The sequence below is a fragment of the Lissotriton vulgaris genome, chromosome 4_1, assembly GCF_964263255.1.
Source record: "Lissotriton vulgaris chromosome 4_1, aLisVul1.2, whole genome shotgun sequence".
NCBI classification, from domain to species: Eukaryota; Metazoa; Chordata; class Amphibia; order Caudata; family Salamandridae; genus Lissotriton; species Lissotriton vulgaris.
The window spans coordinates 1,185,583,483-1,185,600,440 of NC_141691.1; the positions used below are offsets into that span (position 1 = coordinate 1,185,583,483).

The window sequence follows — 16,958 nt, forward strand, 5'->3', positions numbered from 1 at the left end:
CTTTAGCTAGGAGTGGAACTACGTCTCGCTTCCCTCTCCGACCTGAACCGGACTCTTGGCACAAAACCCGGGAAGGTAAAACTTCAGCTGGACCAATCTGGGACTATATCCGACCTCTGCTCTATCATGGTAGGCTTGACCTTTTGACTTTGACCTGATCCAGTATGACCAGATATCCCAAGGAATCACTTCACACCTTCTCAAGGGACTGCACACAATTCAGACCTCTGTGTCAAGGCTCATCCCAGACCTTCCTCAGTTGTCCCACATCACACCCACCTCAAGAAGCTCCACTGACCTCCCACTCAGAACAAATGCCAGTTCAATATGCTGTTCCACACCTTCAAAGCCCTCCACAACCAGGGAACTGACTACATCAACTACCCACTGAACTTTGACCTTCTCTTCAGACACCTGGATTCCACTGCCTTCATCCACCCCACACCCCTGTCTCTGCTGCAACAATAGTGGAGGGTGCTCCTACTCCTGCTTTGCTGCGAAGTCCTGGAATGAACCTCCACTTCACCTAAGGACCTCACCCTCTCTGCTAGAATTCATAAAAGTAGTCAAAACCTGGCTGTTCAAATGACCCCCCTCTGCAGCAGCACTCTCAGCACCTGGATACCCTCTAGGGTGATTGGCACTTATAAACAAATTCATATCGATGGATGCTTTTAAGTACTATTTTCCACTTCATTATTTAAAAATTCGTTAACTACGGTTCTGCTGATTGGATTTTTGTTGCTTTTGTTTTGGTTTTATTTAGTAAATTTGGTTCTATTTTTCTACCCTGGTATGGGATCTTTTCACTATTGTACTGTTTGAAGTGTTGCAGAAATAATTTACACATTGCCTCTAAATTTAGCCGACAACTGTGAATTGTGGGCCACTTTCTTTCCGCTCCGGAACCTGAAGCTGACACGATGGGGAAGTGCTGTGGACTTCATACAGCTAGGAAGCTTCACATTCACCATTGTGCACAGAAATGGCATGACAAGCAATACAAGAAGGATCATCTGGGTGTTAAAGATTGCAGGAATCACTGTTAGCATGATCTGAAAGCCATTTTATTCTTTACAGCCATATAAGTTAGCCATGTGCTCGCAATGTGCTTTCTCCCTCTTCTCGAGCCATGCACATGCTCAGAAAGGCCTAGCTGGAAGAATGCACCTGCTCCTAGTATAACACTGTCAGACTATTCTTACTGATGTGTTCAGTTTAGTCTCCCCTCCTACTTTGTTGAGCAAGCAAACTTTGTATACCCATATTAGTCAATAAGCATACGTATGTGCCGGGACCTGCCCTTGGTTTTATGCTGATTATGTAACCTATGCATATATAAGGCCCCTAATCTCTGTACTCCTTAGACTGGCTCCTACTGTGGCCTGAGGGTACCGTATCCCTCATCTGAGGTTAATAAATGCATTGTTTTTATATTACAGCTACGTGCCAATTTCTTCTTTGTTGGATTAAAGGACCAGGTGTATCAGTGAACCCCTTAGAAGGTTTTTATTTCTTCAAATGGTGCCCAAACATGGACCTCATCGGAGAAGCGGCTATCCAAGGGAGTGGTCTTGATTGGGGACAGGAATCTACTGAGGAGGAGAGGACAGGAATCTACTAAGGAGGTACCCTGCGCACAGAGATTCTCTGTCTTTGCAGCCCATTATATTTCTGGTCTCCCTGATCTGATCCTCCAACTGTTTGCTTCTCCTGACTGAGAACTTCTTCGGCGTGAGTATTCCAAAATGACCGTTAGGTCATTCAGAACTTGGTAGTGGTAGGCTGGAGATTTGTGGTTGGTAAGGTCGTCAATATTTGACTTGTTTTGTTTTGGCCAAAGACTTTGGAACTTGGAAATATATGAATTGCAATTTATGTAAGCAGGTAATGAGGAGATTTTTCTCTAAATTGTGAAAACTTGAACAGTACACTATAAGTTAAGGGCTACTTTATGTATAATATTGTATATGCTGCAATATTCTTGGCATGCCTGTTTCAAGTGCACATCGAAGAATGTGCTGGTTTATTGGAGGTACCAATGTGAATCTTGAATGAACTCAGCTGGTTCCCCTAGAGGGGATACCTAAATAGGTTTAGGTATAAAAAGGTGTTTCTTCCTTGGTGACTAAGTACCCCATGGAACTAAATATGTACATAAAAAGGATCCTAATCTGCGCACTTAGTAACTTTCATAAGTGGTGATATGCAGAACGTTTTTTTTTTAGTGTTCTGCCAGCCCAAACTGGCGAATTTGGTGTATTTTGGCTTTTTGAACATGGAACAGTCTTTCGGCTGTTTTTGTGCAGTCTTTTGGGCTACTTTTGAGAGTTTTTCTTGTAAATATGACTTACAATTAATATTTACAAAGTGTTTGGTTTCAATGCAGTCTGTGGGCTGTCTTTTGTTCTATCCTAAGCGTTGATTTGTGGGTTAATTGTATGTTTGAATGTCTATGTGGTTTATGGTTTGACACCGGTGGTACTTGTGTGAGTGGGTATTGATTGGGCTCTTTGTGTAAGAATGGCTAGCCTTAATCGCACTGTATTGTGTGTTCTGAGTGTATGACCCCCTTCTGAAAATGTCTGAAATGAGCTTAATGTGGTTTTTTTGTTTGTCATCATTCTGGTATGCAAAATATAATTGAATAAAATACATTTTAAAATAATCCAGAAATGAATTATGTAACATATGCTCAATAGCTGCACCCTACCATTAAATTGACAAAGTAAGAAACTATACATGTGTGCAAATTGCCACAATGCTAAAGATAAAATTAGAATTCACATTGAATAGGTTAAAATAGGCCTTATAGAAAGGAAGGGAAAAAACAAAATTGTGTGCTTTGCAATAGCTAGGACTAAACTACAAAATGTCACAGCATTCTCCTTAGATACATTATATTAGATATTTAAAGGCATTCACTTCAACTGAGTAAATTGGCTGTTGCTGAACGAAACACGACATTACAGAACAATAGATTTTGACTGCCTTGAAATGCCTGACTTTTAAATGGACCGTGACCGTGCTTACATTTAAACGCTAGAAAAAAAAAAGCTTTAAAACAGCTGTGTGTAAGCTGTCTCACTAAGAAGAAGCTGTCTGACACAAGAAATGGAGATTAAACATTTTCAGGACATTACAATATGGCAAAAGGTTTTTTTTTCCTGAGAAAGGTGCAGAATTTGACGCCTGCTGGTCAGAGCAACAGCTTCGTCAATAACACATGGCTATTTCTGGTCCCAAGCCACACAGAAAAACTGCTGGGTTAACTGGATTTTAAGTTAGTGCAAACACTGTATAAAGGCGTGTATTAAAGACTGTTGATTTTATAAGTTACAAAAGACAGTTTCATTATTTTGGATAACAGAGAAAAGATTGAAAGTAGGGATTTCCTTTATTAATTCCTTTTTACATAAGTACATCCGTGGTTCTGATGTTAAATAATAACAATCCTTTAAAAAGTGAGGCAGACTTTTCATGTTTCAAGTAAGGCTTCTGTGCTTATATTTATAAATGAATGCATTTAAAGGTGATGGAAAGGGATGAGGCTTGCTTTTCATACGTGGAACCATCAAAAGGGTTAGTGATCAAAAAAAAAATTGAATTTTGATCTTAGGAAAAAAAGTTTTTATTAAAAATAAGTGCACTAAAATCCTTTTCTGATCTCTATAATGTCTTATAATCATACTGTAAACTCTTAGCATCAAATTTGGATTTAAGTGACTCTTTACCACAATGGGGGAGGACTAAAATTTGAAATGTCACTTTACCTAGTCATAGAAAACTAATTTTTTTAAGGGTGTACCTTATATGTTTCTGATCCCCCATTCTCGGGAGACACTCTGGGGATCCCTTATATGCAAAGACATTGTGGGTTATTAATTTTTAAGTGCCTCTAGCACCAAAGTCGAATTTGGCCAAGATGTTCCTTTTAAAAGCAGCTCTGCAACTCAGAGCAGTTTTCAAAATGATCTCAGGCTTCAGTAATGCACACATTTAAGTATGGCACAAATAGCTAAGCTCTATACTGCTAGAAAAGCACACCATACACTGCATGCAATTGAAAATATGTATGAAAAACAGCAGAAGTTATTATCCTACCTTTAAATTATAGGCAAAAACAGGAACGGAACAGGACTGCCTTTCAGCTATCTGTCTCCAGATTCACTTTGAATTGCAAAAACCGCATGGAAAAGCCTTGCACAAAATAGGACAGCTGGTAAGGGTTAAAGGTCGTGTTCTGCATTTAGCAGCCTAGCAGGCCTAAAGGCAAGGTTTGCTTTGACACTTTGACCTCTGAAAATTTTTGAAAGACAAGATGACAGTGCAGGGAGAGAAAAGAGAAGCTTTGCTTACTATTTTTGGCAAAAGCAAGTTTTTGCGCAGTCATATGATCAGACAGAAAGATAGTGGTATTTGTGGGCCCTGATTAGAGCAAACCTCTGTCATGTATATAAAAATTATGCTTTTAGTTTAAAGATTACTGTGCAATGGCTGAGATAAGGAGCCAATGGGATTTAGTTTGAATTCATGCACCCTCATGTTACACTAAGTACAATTGCTAAAGAAATTGGTGGTTGGTTATTAATGTTTTCTAGCTAGCTCAATGTGCTATGTACCTCCTACAAGTTTGTTTGTGCCCAGTTGCCAAAAATAGGGGTCGATAGTGTCAACAGAAGTAAACCTGTTTCAGGGGGGAAGGAGGTTAGCTCCTCTGCAAATTAAGGGAAGGCAAATGTATGTTTTCTCTCTCTTTTTCTCACTCTCTTGAGCCTGTCTAAGCTGTCTAGGAAATAGCCATGAGACATTTAAATGGCTATTCAGTTATACTGTTTTAAAAATTGTTAGCATTAATAATCGTGCTGAGGAACTCACCGGTTGCTGCCGCCCGGAACGCCACTCTGCTTCCGCTTCCCAGTTGGACTCCCCGTATCCCTGGAGGGATTGACCGCCCCGCCGTGTGGTAACAGCTTGCAGCACCCGCTTCGCGGGTGCCGCTGCGTGGCGTGAGGCGTGGGGTCGAGGCCACTGGAGTGCGATCAGCTGCGGTTGGAGAAAGGAGGAGGGAACATCTGAGTCAACTGAAGGCGCAAGCTGCAGGGACTAGAAAGACCAGGAGTCCCTGCGCTGCACAGGTGTGCACGGCCGCGCCCCCAGCAAGACACGCCCCCCGGCCGACCAGGATTCAAAAGAGGGAAGCCTTGCCACAGAAAGCGGGACCCCTCGTGCTGAGGAACTCACTGGTTGCTGCCGCCCGGAACGCCACTCTGCTTCCGCTTCCCAGTTGGACTCCCCGTATCCCTGGAGGGATTGACCGCCCCGCCGTGTGGTAACAGCTTGCAGCACCCGCATCGCGGGTGCCGCTGCGCGACGTGAGGCGTGGGGTCGAGGCCACTGGAGTGCGATGAGCTGCGGTTGGAGAAAGGAGGAAGAGGGAACATCTGAGTCAACTGAAGGCGCGAGCTGCAGGGACTACCAAGACCAGGAGTCCCTGCGCTGCACAGGTGTGCACGGCCGCGCCCCCAGCAAGACACGCCCCCCGGCCGCAACGCTCGGCACAAAATCAACTGGTAACCGCTCAGCGGGACGCGAGCGGGACGCCGAGCGAAGCCCGAGCAAAGGGCGGGCAGTCTGTGGCAGTCAGGGGCTGACAGAGGCTGGGCTGGGCCACCCCCCTTACATCTATTGCCTCGGGTCCAAGACCCCGGAGTTCACCTGTGGGACCCGTAGCCATCATGTCAACTCGCTCCGGCAAAGCTTTGAGGGGCGGTGGAGAAAGTGCTTCAGGGGGCTCCACGATGATTGGCACTATGGACAAATTCATCACCAGGGTGACCGCCGTCATTGAAAAGGAGATTGCAATGACGGAACGCCGCCTCTCACTTGACCTCCTTCCATCCAAACGCTCTTCCCTGGGAGCTGCGGCACATGTTTTGTCGCCAACTTCCTCTATCCCCACTGCACCTCCGCCTGGGTCCCTATCTGGGGAGCAACATATTGTAGCGTTAGAGGCAGGAATAGACAGGAGAGAAAGCCTGATATCAGTTTCTCCCCGCAGCACTCCTTGCACTGCGGTTGTAGATTCCGGCCCGCTCATCCTATAGCTAGCTCTCCCGGTAGTAGGTCTCAATCTGGTTCTATTGTTCCCTCACCCGATCCAAAACCATTGCCCCAGATTAGACCTACCCGGGTGCACAGGAAAAGGAAAAGGGGGACCAATATTCGGAAGGGAAGCTACTCCACGCTCTACAAGCACCCTAGGACACAGCTTCAAAGGGGTTCTTCACACTCAGACTCCGGAGGGCCTGAATCTCTCGGGAATCCCAGCCCCCCCAGCTTGCAGCCGATTCCCCGCCACCTCCCCCCTTGGTCCCGGCAATACTTTTTCCACCAAACGAGGGACCCTCACTCGAGCCCCTCTTTGACCAAGTTAAGAGCCTGGGGGATAGGCTTGACAAGTTTGAACAGCTCACCAAGGACAATTTTTTCTCCCTGAAAACCTTGTTGAAACTACAGCCAAAGCCTAGTGAGGTCAATACAGACAGGAATGCTGGTAAAGGGGTTCCAGTGAGCCAACCATCTGGAGACCAGTCGACACTGCCAGCCAAGACACTGGCTACCGGGAAAGAACCAACTTTAGCTTTCCAGGCCAGTGCGAAGCAGGCAAGGCCGAGTGTTTCCATTCATGTAGCTCAAGTGCATGGTACTCCCCCCCCAGCAGCGATAATACCCGCGCCTAATCCTGCCCATAAGAAACAACAGAAGGGAGGGGCTGGTCCAAACCTGCAACCCGCGGCTGCTGCGCTGGCAAAAACCAGCGGAGTAGCGATAACTTCTAAGGCTAAACCCACCACGTCTTCGCCTAAAAATCCCTCCCCAGTGGCCATCCCGCAGAATCCGACACGTAAGTGCCCCCCGGTTAATCTCCCCCCCGAATGCCACCCGTATGTTGTTGTTCTCACCAAAGTTCCCCCCCTAAAAGATACACAGCAGGAAACTCACCAGTCGCTAAAGAATAAGGTCATCCACTGGTTGAAAATCAAAAGACCCCTTCCATTGGGCGTGGATGGCCTGATTCTTGGGGTGCGCAGGGTGGGCTGGATTGGACATGGGAAAAAACCTTTTGAGGGAGACTGCGTGGTGGTCAATTTTCAAGACATAAGAGCTGCCCATTCAATATGCTCCCAAGGGCGAACCGTGGCAGGTCCGGGAGTCGATGCAGTTGATCTATCCTTCTTCTATCCGCGGCCGGCCCCGATTACCCCTTTTATCCATCCCGGGCCCCCTTTCCAAAACAACGTCCATGGTCAATTTTTCCCAGGAATTACCCTAGCGCAGTCCCATCCAGTCCCACCACTACCGAACTGGGGTTTCTGGGGCTGTTGACTCCGTGACGCTCCTGAGGAGGCTTTTGTGGCTTGGATTCCTGACGTCGAGTCCTCCCCTTCTGCTAAAATTCATAGCCCTCCGACCACACCACAAGACCAGGTCATTGTTGAGACTGCAAGGGGACCAGGGGAGGCAAGGGCACCACTTGACCTCCCAGTTGGCTTTCCAACTGAGGGTGTTGTGGACTCACTTGCTCCTGTCGGGACCTGTAGCATTGCGGCTGTGACGGACCCATCCCTTAGGGTTTTCAGCTGGAATGTAGCAGGCCTCGAGAGAAAGCTGGCATTGCCCGACTGGAATTCGCTTGTGGAGCAATACTCCATATGCCTGTTCCAGGAAACCTGGAGTAAGGAGCCCCTACACAAGGCAGGATATTCCACCCACTATTTACCAGCTGTCCACGCAGGAACTGGTAGGGGTCGCCCTTCAGGCGGCCTCCTCATCTGGGTGGCCTCTGAACTTAACTGCAGGGTGGTGGAGCGGGATACTAAATGCCCGGACCTCCTCAACATCTCCCTGAAAAACCCTCAGGGTCGAGTCATCTTAAACATCTTTAACATTTATGCCCGAGGTACGAAGGGGGGTAGAGAATCCCCAGTCATAACTTGCCTAGAAGCCCTGCTCCGTTCGTCACCTTACAAGTATTGCACTCTGGTGGCGGGCGATTTTAATTGCACCTTTGAGCCCCTGGACTCCGAAATTTTACAAGATCAGGAGGAACATGACATCAGGTGGGGGATACCGTCCTTAGAACTCAGCCCTATCAAAAAGTGGACAGAAGTGGCCCTTCAGATTAACTCCATAACTATGGAGTTTGGCCTGAGGGCTGCTAATGGCAGGACTGGTTCTGATAAAGCAGGGGCCCATACTTACAACAGGCCTGGACACACGTCAAGAATTGATTATTTTCTTCTTGACGTAAACTTGTGGAGCATGGTAAAGGACATGGTGATCATACCATCTGTAGAGAGTGATCACAATCTCCTCTCGCTCACCTTGTCCCATAGGTGGCTATCTAGCACTGCGAACGGAACCACTCGTAATCCCGCCCCAGACTTGACAGCAGTTTCCAACTGTGGACGTCGGCTAAAGTGGGCGAAGCTGTCGCTCTCAGAGGAGAAAACCTCTGTCATCAGGCAGCTTCTTACCTCAGCTCTAGATAACCTTGACCCCTGTGAGGATGGGTTGTTGGAGGTGACCATTAGGTTCTGCACCATAACCCAGGCCATCAGTGACCTTTTCGTAGTCCCAGTTAGTACTAACAGGAGGAAACCCCGTACACGGGCTAGACAGGGCTGGTTTAACCAGAAGTGTAGGGAGGCGAAGTCGCTTCTTATTGAAGCGGTTAAGTCTAAAATACCCTCCAGGACTAGGGTGGCCAGGAGGCACTATTCACTCTGCCAAAAAAATGCCAAGAAGGAGTGGGAGGATAATTACTGGCAGGACCTCTTGGCTGCCAGTCGTGGGAAAGACGCCAAAGGCTTCTGGGATTTGGTGGGAAACAGGAACCGTCCCGATGACACACTGAGGACCTGTAGCATCAACGCTCAGACATGGTTTTCCCACTTTCAAAAACTCTATTCCGCCATTGAAGGCCCACTCAATGATCCCTTCATCCTCCCTCCTTACACCTTAGACCGAGACCTGGATTTGTTTTCCGTACTGGATGTCACAAAGCAGATCAAAACTTTGGTGCCATTAAAAGCAGCTGGCCCGGACGGTCTCCCAGGAGACATCCTCCGAGCCTACCCTGAAGAATGGGGGGTATTGATCTCGGCCCTTCTTAACGCAATCATCGAGGGAGGATCTGTGCCAGACTCCTGGAAAGGAGCAGAGGTAGTCCCTATTTTCAAAAAGGGCTGCCGGGACTTACCTGGGAACTATAGGCCCATAAGCCTAATAGACTCGAGTCAGAAACTGCCGGGGAAAGCCATTTTGGGGGGGATTTTACAATGGGTGGACGACAACCACATTCTGTCTGATATGCAAGCCGGGTTCCGTTCAGGTACCGGAACTATCGAACAAGTGTTCAGGCTCCTGTTATTGTACTGGAAGGTGGTGGAGCTAGGCAAAGGCAGTCTCTACCTGGCCTTTATCGACCTGAAGACTGCCTTTGACCTGGTTCCTAGGGAGGAACTCTGGAGGGTGTTACATGGCCTAGGGATGCCTCCGTACATCCTAAACCTCCTCATCAAACTGCATAACAACACCTATGCCCAGGTTAGATGGGGCTTGAATGGGGAAAAGACCGATAAGATCAGGGTCGAGAGGGGAGTGCGGCAGGGTTGCGTCCTGGCTCCCACCCTATTCTCCCTCTACATTAATGGGGTGGTAGAGCACCTGCTTGGTGAACCAGCGGACGCTCCCACCTTGGGAGGCGTAAAAATCCCAACTTTGCTGTTCGCCGATGACACCCTCCTCATTTCGAAAACCCCCAAAGGTCTCCAGAAACTCCTGAACCGCTTCCAGGACTTCTGCACTATCAGAGGACTAGTCATCAATGTGGACTAAACCAAGTATTTAGTCATGCACCCACCTCGTAAACTTGGCCGTCCCCCTATCTTGAACTCCACCCCCCTTGAAAGAGTGGCAGAATTCGATTACCTGGGAATCCGTTTAAGTGATGCGATGAGCTGGACCGCCCACATCAACAAAATGACAATTGGTCACAAAAGGGTGGGGGGGGGCCCTCCTCAAGGAGTACAATAATTCAACCAAACAATGTGTTGCCCCTTTAATAGACATTTATAAAGCCCGAGCTGTATCTGCGTCACTCTACGGAGCTGAACTGTGGGGCCTAGGTAAAGTGGATTCACTGAGCAAGGCCGAGAACAAATTCATTAAAGACCTCCTTGCCATCCCGATGAGTAGCCCGACACTCCCAGTCCTAATGGATGTAGGCTGTAAAGCAATTGGGGACCAGGCACGCCTCCGACCTCTCTTGCTTTGGGCTCGCCTGTGGAGGGTTCCGGAGCTAAAATCCTACGCTGACGGACTAGCAGAGGTGATGCGCTCCGACGGTTGGCACAAGATCAAATGGCTCCGGGAAATTAAACAACTTTTAGGGGATCTAGGTCTGGACTCCTGTTGGCTTAATCTCTCAGCCCCCCCAAAGGAGTCCCTAAAAAAACTTTACTGGGACTGGGTCTTCGCGAAGCGCATCAGCAATCAGCAGCACTGCAAAGCCACCGCAGCCTTCTTGCTAATAAAAGATGTTGTTGCCTTCGAGCCCTACATGGACTTAATTACCATCGCCATGGACCGGTCTTTGTATATTAAATTCCGGTTAGGAACCCTACCCCTTGCCGACCTTTGCTCCAGGTGGAACAAATCCCAGCCCGCATCACGCCATTGTGCCCTTTGTCCTGACAAACCAGAGACGGTGCCACACTTTCTTTTTAAATGTCCGGACTATGGGCGCCCCAGATCACGATGGCTTAAACCAATTTGCAGAGAATTGGGCACTCGCCAGCATTCGGTCGCCCTCCGGATCCTTTTAACCAATACAGCCCCTCCCATTGTTTGTGCCGTTTCCAAGTTTTTAAAATGGGCTTGGTTGATTCTACTTAAAAGACTGTCCATATCAATTTAATTCTGTCTTAGTTAATTTATGCTGATCAAATGTGTTTTTATTCTTTTTATTCTCAATGTACAGTCACATTTTTTCGACATGCTGCTTTTACTCTTTGTACTGCTTTTATGATAGATGCATATCGAAATAAAGCAATCAACCAACAAAATGAATAAGAAATATGCTATGTTACTGCCCATCCTGTCTGATGAAATTATGAAAGGATGAGTAGTCTAGATTGCTGTTCCCTTATTGGACCTTTAAGGGGAAATATATGTTATTTTCATGTTATATTCAGTTTTGCAAGGGCATGGCTAGTCTTTTATTAGTTAGTCTGTGTGAATAAGCAAACAGCCCTTATTAGAGCTGAGATTGCATAGTCTGGTTTATGAAAAGTAGAATCCAGGAAAGACACCCATGTGATCCTCAGCAAACATTTTTGAAGAAAATATTGTTTTATAGGAGTCACAACATGTTCTGCTGGAGAAACTTATGTACCCACTATGTTGAAGTTTTTTTTTAAGTTAAGTTCTTTATTTAATAAGAATCCCTCTTAAATTAGCAGTTTTAGATTTTCCTGCTGCGCCTATAATATGAGAGTATGGTCCTAAGCGTACAATGTAGGTGTTTTTATGAAAGCAAAATCATTTTAGAGGTGTCTGTAGTCCTGTACAAGTAATGTTAAGTCTATGAGTAAAAGTGTAGAACATTTCCTTTTTTTCTTTAGGGTTCTTCAGATGAATAATATAGGAATACACAAATGTAAGGATTTAGAATATGTCTGTATCGTTTTTCTCTTTTCCTCAGAATTTAGTAAATGAACACAGACTTTCTTAGCTGCTTCAAATAGTGTAATAGGTCCAGGGTTTTTTACTCTCAGATAGATGAAGTGGTTCTTGGATGCCCTACTAATATATGGGGCACCCCAAAACTAGGAAGTATTCTGAGACTATCCTCTCTGTTGATAGAGTATTTGTATGCCTTGTCTAAAGAACTTTTGTTCTGTCCACCATTAGATATTTGCTGCCTTACAACCATTGCCAGAGGGGCCTGGACATCAGATCCAGCCTGGGGAGTCAGCACCAATCCATCTTGAAGCCAAGGTGAAGGTAACCAGCATAGGTGTTGCTGTGTACCCCTGCCACTGTCTTGGGCGAAAGACTGGGTCACAAATTATAAAGGAGAAGTTGTGGATCAAGTTTGTGATGCCCAACTGAGAGAGTCACAAACCGACCAGAACGGCAAGGAGGATTTTGCTTGTGGTGACCCCTTTTGATATTAGGGTTGCTTCAGAGATCGCTGCATCAGGCCTCTGAATCCTGGTCCCAAAGTGAATGCAAGTTTGCACCTTTATTTATTGATCAAGAGGTGCCTGGGCACACTGGATACAATGTGTGGCACCAACAAAAGAGCAGTGCCTCAGCAGAGCACTTCAGGAGTTAGGGAAGGACTTGAGTTCAGGGTGCAGGTGCTTTGTCTCTGGTGCCTGTTAGATTGAAGTAAAGAAAGCTGGTGCGCTGCCTGAGACATTGGACAGGATCGTTGAAAGACTTTTTCTTCTCAAACTGGGCTGTGATTCCTGAGTTGCGAGTTGTGCAGCTCCACCGTGGGAACAAGAGCCTGCCTGTGAGGCTCACACAGACACAGGGAGAAGACTACCCTCTGGCCAGTTGTACAGCGGCTCAATTTCCCAAGGACTTGTTTTCGTTAGTAGTGTACCCTTTAGTCGTCCCATTTTTGAGGAGGAGCAGCCCTTTGCGGCTCCTCATCCTAATTCCTATTGCCCTGTGTGGTCCTCCTGGTCCCTTGGAGCCAGGATTGTTTTTGACTATATTAATTGATACTCTAGCCCTTATAAAAGGAACACTGGAAAAGTCTATTGAAAATGGTTTTTACATAGAATTAGAGTAGATGGTTCTAGGATTTGCTTTCTGCTTGTGGTTACAAAATATTAATAATTATGTTTGTAATAATAGTCATTACTCTCTACTGCTATCTGTATGTCAATTATGAGCCAATGCTCTGTTCCATTTGTACTCCCGCTTATACCTTATATATACCCGCTTAATGAAATGTTTAGAATGAAAAATACCCACCTAGCAATGGATTAGGATATTGATGAATTTATGAGAATAAATGTGCAAAATATTTTCTATGTTCCTTCTAGATCATAGGAATGTCTTTAGCTCATGCTAAAACGACCATCTGTTAAAGATTGTAGGAATCGCTGTTAGCATGAGCTGAAAGCCATTTTACTATTGGCAGCCATTTTTTTGTTGATTTTGTTGGTTCATGTCTTATTAAGGTTAATTTGTTATAGACCCGTGGACACTTTGTGTTTACTATGTTGACTATTGAGGGCTGTGTCCATGCTAGGTCTAAAAATATGCCCTAGGACCCTTCTTCATCGGTTTTTGTTCAAGCCATTTTAGTTAGCCATGTGCTCGCCATGTGCTTTCTCCCTCTTCCAGAGTCCTGCACATGATCAGAAAGGCCTAGCTGTAAGAATGCACCTGCTCCTAGTATAGAACTGTCAGGATGTGTTCAGTTTACTCTCCCCTCCCACTTTGTTGAGCAAACACATTTTGTATACCAATATTAGTCAATAAGCATGCTTGTATGTGCCAGGACCTCCATTGGTTTTATGTTGACTATGTAACCTAACATACTACATACAATGCGGGGGACCCAAGGGCAATTTTAACGACCAGCTCTGAATACACGCCCAATAGACACATAACACAGAAAAGTATCAGAGGGTCAAGAGTTCATCAGGCAACTATTCAGGACAGAGAGGGTGAAGGTGAAATGCTACAGGCAGCCAAATGACTGAAAAGATTACTGTAGTGAAAAAACCAGGCCACGTTGGTGTCTGGTCTCTGGCACCCATCAGTCACCGCTCGTTATGTTATGTTATGTTATGTTATTTATTATTTGTTAAGCGCGCATACGCCCAGGGGCTTCTTGGCGCTGGTGAGAGAATCAAACATAACAGTGCATAAAAGAAAGACAATTATTTTTTACAGTAGGCCTGGGAAAAAAGAAAAGTTTTAAATGCCTTCCTAAAAGCAAGGAGATCCTTGCTATGTCGCAGGGTCAAGGGGAGGGAGTTCCACAATGAGGAGGCTAAGAATTGAAAGCTGCTGCCCCCTTGACGTTTCTTTTTGAAACGAGGGACCTCAAGTAGATCTTTGTGGATTGATCTCAAACTGGCTCGGAACCGCCCTTCATCATTTGGGGCTCCGAGGACCAACACTGTACATGATCTTGTTCTCTGACAGAAAGGAATTGGCCTTCCTGTTAGTCAGTATATGTTGGTGTTATAGTGTTGGTGATGTGGCCAATGGGGTAAAAAAACCGTGCAGTGCAAGGGAAAACCAAGGAAGTGGATAAAGGGAATAAAATTGGTTTAGGGAGCAAAAGAGAAATTTAATAGGGTATAACTCCCAGCACCAATGTTAAAAATAGCCAAGACAGGGAAAAAGTATAAACTGTCTAGTAGTGGAACGTGGTCGACATGTTTCAGCAAATGTGGCCAATAGCCTTGCTTTCTTCAGGACCTATATATATCGCTACTGCAACAGAAAAAAACCCCAAACCAGTGATGGTAGTGTCATAAATTAGGGAAAAAAAGAAAGTACTGGAACGACATCAATATGTAAATATCACCTGGGCATCCTAGGTGTGTTAGTTCCAAGTCTTCTCACACAGTCTGCATTGGACTGGTTATTGAGAAGTAGAGACCTCACCCCACCTGGCGGCGGCTCAGGATATTGGTGAAGCACCGCTCTAACCGTCCGTACTCCAGCGCGGCATCACAGATGCCGCGCTGGAGTACCGACGGTTAGAGCGGTGCTTCACCAATATCCTGAGCCGCAGCCAGGTGGGGTGAGGTCTCTACTTCTCAATAACCAGTCCAATGCAGACTGTGTGAGAAGACTTGGAACTAACACACCTAGGATGCCCAGGTGATATTTACATATTGATGTCGTTCCAGTACTTTCTTTTTTTCCCTAATTTATGACACTACCATCACTGGTTTGGGGTTTTTTTCTGTTGCAGTAGCGATATATATAGGTCCTGAAGAAAGCAAGGCTATTGGCCCCATTTGCTGATTCACAGATGCCGCGCTGGAGTACCGACGGTTAGAGCGGTGCTTCACCAATATCCTGAGCCGCAGCCAGGTGGGGTGAGGTCTCTACTTTTCAATAACCAGTCCAATGCAGACTGTGTGAGAAGACTTGGAACTAACACACCTAGGATGCCCAGGTGATAGTTACATATTGATGTCGTTCCAGTACTTTCTTTTTTTCCCTAATTTATGACACTACCATCACTGGTTTGGGGTTTTTTTCTGTTGCAGTAGCGATATATATAGGTCCTGAAGAAAGCAAGGCTATTGGCCCCATTTGCTGAAACATGTCGACCACGTTCCACTACTAGACAGTTTATACTTTTTCCCTGTCTTGGCTATTTTTAACATTGGTGCTGGGAGTTATACCCTATTAAATTTCTCTTTTGCTCCCTAAACCAATTTTATTCCCTTTATCCACTTCCTTGGTTTTCCCTTGCACTGCACGTTTTTTTTACCCCATTGGCCACATCACCAACACTATAACACCAACATATACTGACTAACAGGAAGGCCAATTCCTTTCTGTCAGAGAACAAGATCATGTACAGTGTTGGTCCTCGGAGCCCCAAATGATGAAGGGCGGTTCCGAGCGGTGACTGATGGGTGCCAGAGACCAGACACCAACGTGGCCTGGTTTTTTCACTACAGTAATCTTTTCAGTCATTTGGCTGCATGTAGCATTTCACCTTCACCCTCTCTGACTATGTAACCTATGCATATATAAGGCCCCTGTTCTCTGTATTCCTTAGACTGGCTCCTACAGTGGCCTGAGGGTACCGTATGACGAGTCTCCCTCATGTTAGGTTAATAAAAGCCAACCCCTTTGGAGGAGCATCTCACGCCAAGGGAATAGTCTTGGAAAAAGTTGCTGTAGAAGCTAAGCAGCCTAACTCTGCGATCAGGAAGTGTGTCAGCTGATCAAGAACAGCAAGAAAATCAAAGCTTTCGTTCCCAACGATGGTTGCTTGAACTTCATCGAGGAAAACAATGAAGTTCTTGTGGCTGGATTTGATCGTGCTGGTCATGCAATTGGTGATATCCCTGGAGTCCGTTTCAAGGTTGTAAGAGTAGCCAACATTTCCCTGTTAGCCCTGTACAAAAGCAAAAAGGAGAGGCCAAGATCTTAAATCTGTTGGATTATGATCAATAAATATTTTCATTAACACTGCCTGACAACTCCCTGCCAAGCTACTGGGGGGGTCAGTGGGGGGGGGGGGGGTTGAAACAGGTTAATTTGGAATTTGCTTGTGCCTTACCCTGACAAGAATTGTGCTTGCTTCTTGACAAGGGCTCACACCTGATACAACCAGTAATCCAATTTCCCACAGAAACACTAGTTGTTTCACTATATTTACATGATCTTCTGAGAACAATTACTAACATAGCTGTTTTTACACCAAAGTTAGAGTCATGATCCCTTCACACTTTAACGAATGCTGAGGATGTGATCATTTGTTTTGATTTAACACGAAGAGGGTTTGAGAAGTGGTTAAATGCATCAGATGTTTTACTCTGCTACTAATTCCTTAATAATGTATGTGTAAAAAATGTCAAGTAGTGGTGTTCCAGAGAAAGAATAAGAAAATCAGTTGGATCACTGGGCAGTTAGGCCAAGAGACAATGTAAAACATAAATTCCTACCGGTATTTAGGAATGATTTTCTCCTGTGACCTAAGCACAGAACAACACATGACCCTGCAACAGGGAAAAGCAGTAGCCTAAGGAAGGGGGAGGCCTTGGCTCTCTCTATAAATCTTTAGGTTGTTGATATGGAGAAGCACATGTTCTTGGTGGCTTTCTTGATTTAGTAGACCAGAGGCAGATTGATGTATAGTATGACTGAGCTACATCTTTCAGCTG

General features: G+C 45.6%; 1 protein-coding gene and 1 pseudogene across 1 annotated transcript in view; one reads left to right on the forward strand and one right to left on the reverse strand.

Moving 5' to 3' along the window:
• Positions 1-16,958, reverse strand: part of CDH12 (cadherin 12) — a 1,369,316-nt gene that overhangs the window by 490,008 nt on the left and 862,350 nt on the right. The window lies entirely within an intron of this gene.
• On the forward strand, positions 924-16,225 carry LOC147723025 (small ribosomal subunit protein uS12-like; annotated as a pseudogene).